Source organism: Alligator sinensis, unplaced genomic scaffold, assembly GCF_000455745.1.
Source record: "Alligator sinensis unplaced genomic scaffold, ASM45574v1 scaffold118_1, whole genome shotgun sequence".
NCBI classification, from domain to species: Eukaryota; Metazoa; Chordata; order Crocodylia; family Alligatoridae; genus Alligator; species Alligator sinensis.
Window position 1 is genome coordinate 5,565,478 of NW_005841850.1, and position 7,928 is coordinate 5,573,405.

Consider the following 7,928-nt stretch of genomic DNA (forward strand, 5'->3'; position numbering starts at 1 on the left):
TGAGATCGGGACCCCTGGGGCTGGCACCCAGAGGAACCTGCAGCTCCCCCTTCCTGTTGTAGGGGTGCAGGCAGGGCAGGAACAGCCCTGGACTGGGCTGCTTCTGTCGGGCGCCATTTGCTCCCAACAGGGGAGCACGTGTAGACGTTTACCCAGTGGGAGCAAGTTAGTGAGCCTGAATTTTCTGTGCAGAAAATTCAGGCCCATTAACTGCATGTATAGACCTGCCCTCAGGGTTTTAAATGGACATGAAAAGCCAGACTAAGGTGGTGTAGATTCGCATAGCTTGACAGATTTATCTTAATTTACAGCAGCTGAGAATCAGGCTCTATCCATTTCAGAATACAAAAGATGGGGCTGGGGAGGGGAAAATGGTTTTCTAAATTCCACATTATGTCTAATGAGCAACCCATGCCCTAGGACTTAACAATAAGATTTCTAACTCAAGTCCTAAATATGAACATTTTAGACTGTCATTTGTGCAATAAAGCAGATGTGAGGGGGAAAGTCATGAAATGACTTGGCCTTCAAAACGCCAAGAGAGAAACAGAGGGGGAAGTACCGCATTCAAGTGATAGATACTTCAGAAGATTTACATACTAATGGAATTAGAAGGGGGGAAGCAATAACATTCATTTTTACAGCTGTTTGCTCTCACAGGAGCTTTCAGGATCAGTCAGAATGAAACATCAGACCCATATACTCCAGATGACAGCAGGATCCACTACATGGAAGACTCTTTATTATTTCATGTGAACCTTTTTTTTTTTTTTAAATAGTCATTAAAAAGTAAAGGCAACTAATAGTTGCAACCTCCCTTGGTTTACTAAAAAGAACGGAGGTAGAATATCTATTTTGAATACTTGTACCTAAGTCAGTAATCTCATTTTGGGGTTCCAGACCTGACCCACAGATCACTGACGTGAATGGAAAGACTTCCATTGACTTCAGAGGGCTTTGGCTGGAGCCCTTTGATAGCAAAACCGAAGCACTCATGAGCGAAACCTGATCGCCAAAAAAAAAGGCGGCGGCAGAGATATTAACTCACTTCTCATTTCCACGACAAAAAAAATATTGTTAAATTAGATTAACTGCCCACCTGGCACTTTATTAGGGCAACCTCTCTCAGAAGTAGCAAGTGTCCTATGTGGAGTGAGCAATGCAGTCAGAGCTGTTTGAATTTTCTCTCTCATCAAAAACTGAAACGCATTCAACATGAACATTTTCAGTCTTGTTGGTTTGGATGCAAAGCTTATATTGTATGAAGGTTTGTCTTTTTTTAACCTTTTAGTGACTAGTTTCTTCCCCAAATTATTTCCATTTTCCGGTTGCCCCTGCATAACTTTTGCTTGGGCACAGCTGGTGATACAGTGTCATGTAGTGCTTTCCTGACCTGTTGATGAGAGGAGTGTGCACACAAATATTTGCTGCATTTCCTCCAGCTTTGTTTCAGCCAGGGTGTTTTGGGGGACACATCAGAAATGAGAGGTGTTTCCATTGGACAACTTCAAAGCAGAACTATATTTTTCCTTGACTCTCTCAAGTAGGCATGATAATTAGTCACATTTACTGAATTGTTCAGCCGTAAAATGTGTTTGCAGTTGCCATTTAAACAATGACCAGACCATAAAAGAAGTCTGCACATGGGCAACTTCTGCTTGTAAATACAAATCCTTGGAGCCCAAGTCTCACATGCACTAATGCCCTTTTACACCACTCTGGCAGCTCTCAGCATGTCAAAATAGCCAGAATAACATTTATACACACAAGGGAATTTAAGCACATATGCTCAGGTGCTTAATAGGAATGTTTTCCTGAATCAGAGCCAAAGTGACTGCATATAAAATGCCTAATAATTATGCTGTCTTAATGAGAGTCCATTTCTAGATAGATGATAGATCTTACCTGAACAAATATCCTCTTTAATACTCAAATCGCTAGCACAAGGCTCTAAATTTTCTGAATGTTACTTTGTCCTCTTTCCATGCAAGCTTCCTTGTTCCACTTCCTCTCTCAATGCACATTTCATTAAAAATAACAATACTGAAAAGGCCAATAGTCTAATAGCAATAACAGAAGTGCCATGCTGCTTTTCCCTGCAATAATCTTGTCCCCACTTTAAAAACAAAAACAAACCATTTGGCTTTCGGACTCATCATTTACACATTAGTAGAACCGACTCATTTCCTCATAATACAGTGCTACAATCCTGTTATCACTTAAAGCATTCTTCCCTAATACAAATATGCTAGATCATTATGTTAACAAAAACCAAGTGAACAAAATGGCTAAATGAATTATTGAGAGAGAGGAGAGATGCTGCACAAAGCTTGGACACATTGTGTGCGCACACTATGGCCCCAATCCTAAAAAGACTTCTACCCATGCTTAATTTGATCTCCCGTGGATAGTCTTCTAAAGTCAATGGGGGCAATCACAGTGTACATTGAGATTTAACTTTGAGGTCTTGAGGCATTATGGAATAATACGCTCTCTCTCTCCATAAAAAGTTTTTCTGAAGGACCTATATGTTTTTATAGTGCTTCAATTAGGTGAATACATTTTATAGGATGTCTTTAAACTTTGGCAACAACATTATTCCTGTTGCTGTTCTCATTTATACTGATCTAAACCCATTCTTCAATTGAGTTACTATTGAGTCACACCAAAGATACTGCCTGCAGGCTGGATTCAGCATGTGGCTGGTCTGTGGATCCGGTCCAGCCCACAGGCCGGCCCCACACCACTGAACCAGGCCGTGGGGCCAGACAAGTTTGACACCCTTGACTTACACTAGAAGCACTGAGATATAGAAGTGCAACATCAGAACAGACAAGTAGCATTTCTGTTCCAGCATCCTGCTTCTGACAGTGGCCAAAACTAGATACTTCAGCAGAAATTAAAGAAACAAATATGATTCTGGCTGTCTACTGTTCATCTTGCTTTCTTCTCTAGGAAAAAAAAAACCTGTAATATGTCCAAAAGTATGAGTGCTTATAAGTATTAAAACACATTTCCATAAATAAACCAGACGTGAAAGTAAAGTAGTCATCTCCATTAAGAAGTCAACATTGGTCAACTGCTTTCTAGTATATTAGGTAATGGTTTTCTCCCTAGTTGGAGACATGGAAATGTTTGCAATCTGGCCAAAATTGATTCCTTCATGATAACCACTGTACCAGGGGCATCTATAAACCTCTCCAAAATGTTTAATTTTCTACTTGATACACCCAGTAGCATATCTTGTAGGGGGTCAACATGGCACCGGTCCTGGGGAGCAATTCACAGGGGACACCAGAAAGGCAGGCACCAACACAGTAACCTGTGTTGAAGGAGCTTTTGCTGAGGCAGCAGCACCTGCATAAGGAGGTAAGCACTTGGTATTAAATTAGCAGGGAAAAAGATAATCTCCCACTCTGAGAAATAAGAGCACCATTATCAAGTCAAAAGCTGGCAGTACTGAGAAAACCACTCGTTTAAAACAACTTATTTTTTTCCTTTGTAGGACTAATTTGGGTGAGGCCATGAAAATCCACGTTACCACCAAAGCATCCAGATTTTGTAAATGACAATCTAAAAAGCTGATGGACACCTGCACATAACTCATCTTGAGAGATTGCAAAAGCATGCACCATTATTGCAGCATATCACATTGAATATTGAATTTCAGGCTCTCAGGAGAGCCTGAAATAATACAACAAAATCCATCAACACACCAAGCTCCTAGACTTATTGGATATGACAATCTCATAAGTACCAAAAAAACCCCCACTAAAACCCCACTTCAAGAGGAGCCATTTTTAAGCAATTAAATGAAGCAATTTTCAACATTTCTGTTGTTTCAACCTTCAGCTTTAATCCAAAGGGGTGACATCCAGACTTGCATTTTAGCCAGGTATAATGACAAGACAGAGAGTGTCTCAGCAGGATCGGCTGAAAGAGCAAAATAGATCTTGGTGTCATCAGCTTAATAGGGGTAATTCATGCTGTCGCAAGCAACAACATCAAAAAAAAGTATGAAGAAACTAAAGTGCATAGGGGCTAAATAAGAACCCTGGAGAACTAAGTAATTAATGGAGACAGGTTTGAATGAGCATTTATTAAAATCCACAAAAGACCATGCCTAGAACAAATAAGATGAAAAAACAAAACGTGCCTACTTACCAGATGCTTGAAGTGAGTTACAACAGTCCCATGAGAAGCAAACTCTAAAGCTGCCAACAGCCCCTGACAAACCCAAAGTAGGCAACATGCGAGAGTCAACTGATTCAAGTTCACTATTTAACCTTCAAAGCTAGATCTTTAGCTTGAATAAAACAGCAGAGGATCCAGATCCTGAACTACAACAGCAAGCACAAGTAGACTCAAACTGCCTGCCTGGCAGAGCTGTGCAAATTCGATTTGGCGGAGATTTGGCTTGATTCGGTAGCTGAATCTCCAAATCCAAATCGAATCAGGGGACCAATTAAAAGGTCCGAATCAATTCAGAGATCTCCGAATCCAAAGATTCAGAGAGCTTTGATGATTCGGGCAGTCCCCGGTGGCTGCAGCAGGGAGCTGTAGCCGACTCCGAGCTGGTAAGTAGGGGGCGGGGAAGAGGGGCCTGGGGGAGGGGACCATGGGGGGACCTCACGAGGTGCTGGCCGGCAGGGGGGCAATCCCTGCTGCCCCCTACTGGCCCATGCTGCATGGGGGGCTCTGCCACAAGCCCTCTGACTTCCCCCTCACTCCCCCAGCCCTCCCCATGGGTGCTCCAGCCAGGCCACCTCCAGCCCTTTAAGAAAAAAAACCCCCAAGAAAAGCCCCGGAACTCACCAGCTCCTGCAGTGGCCTTGGGGCTTCAGGAGGCTCATGCAGAGCCCCCCACATGGCATGGGCAATGGGGGCCAGTGGGGATCACCCCCTTGCCAGCAGGAGTGGTGAGTCTGGGGGTTTTCTCAGGGGGAGGTTTCTTAAAGGGCAAGAGCTGGCCCAGGTGGGGCACCTGTGGGGGTGCTCGGGGAGTGAGGGGGAGTTGGGGGCTTGTGCAGAGCCCCCCATGCAGCATGAGGCAGTGGAGGGCTGAGGGGATCACCCCCCCACAGCAGCACCTGGTGAGCCGGGGCTTTTTTTCCCCAAGGAACCAAGAGCTGGGGCAGGCGGGGCAGCCATTGCCAAACTAGGAGAGCAGGCGGGGGATGGGCCTGGCCTGGGTGATTTGGAGATTCGGCTGCAACCGAATCTCCAAATCAGATTTGGCTGAATCAAATCAGCACAGCGATTCGAATCACCGAATTGAATCACTGTCCCCCCGAACGGCTGAATCCGAAGTGAATACATCTGAGCCAGTACAAAGAGATCAAAGAGGGTCAATTTCTAATGCTGCAGAAGAGAATCTCATGGGATCTGCCACCAAAATCCTTTAGTTAGCTTCCTGGCCTCATTATTTCATACATAATGTTCACTTATTAAAGCAAGGACTATTTTAGCTATGTAAATAGACCACTGAAGTCCAGGAGAGAAATAGCTTAAGTCAAGAACTTAATTCCATTCAACATTCAAATTTAAGTTTCCAAAGTTCTGACAGTATTGGGTTTACATCCTAAAGCTGAGTTTCCTGTAGCCAAGAGGCTATGAGGAAATTCCCAGCCAAACTTAGCTCGATGTAAAACCTCAGTAACCCTTTGAAGCTAAAGACAAGCATTCTTGTTGTCTCTAAAGTAAAACAAATAGGCCCCCTCATTACAAAGCATGAAAATAGAGAGATTAAAGGAGACAAGCAATGGAAAGAAGGAGCAGATTAGAAAGGAAATTAAAGAGGAAATTATTGTCTAAATATGGAATTATTATTAAATATGCATGAACAATAATGTGAAGAAAAGTGATTAAAATCCCACCAAGTAATGATCTAAAGAGTTGCAAAGCTCCATACTAAATAGAGACTGGATTTTTTTTTTTTTAATGTAATGTAGCCCAAACAGAATTTACAGAAATGATGCAGAAATTTCTGGGTGAGTTTTTATGGTTTCCACTATGTAGGAGGTCAAGCTACATAATCATAATGGCCCTTTCCTGCCTGAAAATCAATGAAACTTGTAATGAGTGAAACATGCAAACATGCCACCAGCTCCTGAGTGTATCCTTTCAAATCCAGGACTCCAAGGAGGAAATGAACAACATGTCTGATTTTACTAATGAGCTCTCACAGACATATCTGAAATTAACAGCCACAATTTAGAACGTGCAACTGTCTAGGAATTTTAAACTGAAGTGAGAAAACCTGGCATGCACCCCAGGAGGTCAGTAATAATTAAAAACGAAAAAGAAAAACCGTGGAAGAAAAGGTGAGGTAACGTATTCAGCTGAGGTAAACAATGACCAAGAGCATCCTGAGAAAAAAAAAGATTATGTTTGCAATAGCTGGCTTCCTAAAACAGGAAACAGAAGGCAGGGAAAAAAAACAATAAAAAGACAATGAAAAGCAAAAAGACTCAAAATCTAAGATAACAAATTCATTCAGCTACGACACCGTTTGCTTGCCCAAGCCCCACTACAAAAGGTAATCTCTCTGCTGGTGAAAAGAAGTCATGTCAGAAGCTGCTTCAGGCCGTACTCCCACAACCTGATCCCACTGGGAAATGCCATGACAAAATAGCATTTTAATGGTGCGCCAGCTTTGTAATAAGCCTCTGAACAGAGATAAGCTTCACCAGGAGATATTAGAGTGATAAACGCAGGGCAAAAACTTTACATGCAAGTAAAAAAAAATCAAGACAGTGTCATTTTTTTCAGGCAGTGTCCTACCAGAACCTTAATCCTCAATGTCAGTTTAGTGATATTTTGGGCATCTTAAATCTGGTGTTGTATTTTAATCTGTGCTATCAATTGCTGAGATTTACAAAAAAGTCTGAGTTAATGGCTAAACTTGCCCTGTCTGTGTACACCCTTCTCTCTTGACAAAACATGTTGTTTAATTCTTCTTAGAGTTTTATTACTATCGTCAAGAACTTCTGTCTTAAATTTTGGAAGTGTTTAGGTCCCTGTGACAGGCTCCCACCCTACTCGCTGTGGCGTTGACATCCACAAGGCCAGTCTACAGGAGAACCAGCCAGCACCACGCTACTGGAAGGAGCTCCACCGGTTGGTCCGGTGTCCAAAAGCTTCAGGCTTAAAGAAATCCCAGAAGTGGAGCTGGAGGAGAGAGGTGGGAGCACTGGCAGTGGAGCCAGATGTTCTCCTCACAGCTGCAAGGGACCCAGGCACATCTGTTTGGGGTCAGCACACCCGGAGAGGCCACTGGAGTGTCTGCGAATGACCCAGATGTGCACAAATTAGCCAGCAGGGAGCCAGTAGCTCTCCCCAGGGCTAAGGTCCCTGGAAAAAACCTGGAAGCCTGGACCACCCAGGCAGCACCAGGGATTCAAACAGGTGCCAGCTTGATTGCTGCAGCTGGTGGGCTGAGCAGCCCAGACCCAATACAGCTCTCCGGCACCTGCAATGACCCTCTCAGGGATATGCAGGTCAGATGGGGCTGGGAGGGGGCAGCCTAGTGGGCACTGCCAGAGCCTGCCAAGGGGAGAACCTGGCATGGGACCCCACTGGCACCACACATGCTGGTCAAGCATTTGCAGACCCAGAGCACCCCGGCAGGGGATTGGAGGAACTGTGAGCACCGTGCAGGCATGGAGAGACATGCCTTTTGGCATTACAGTAGCTGGCCAGGCAGAACTTGGACCAGAAAGCATGACCAGCAAGGGACATCGCTGTCTTAAGAATCTGTGGGAGAAAGGTATGCCAGGCACTTGCAACCACACACTGAAGAAAAATGTTCGGCACAGGGGCATCATTGCCCTGCCCATGGCACCATCTATTTTAGTTGAACTGTTATGTTGCAATTTTTGCAAGCATACAGGACTATGGGCATACGCCCTCTGTAGCTGTCATCATCA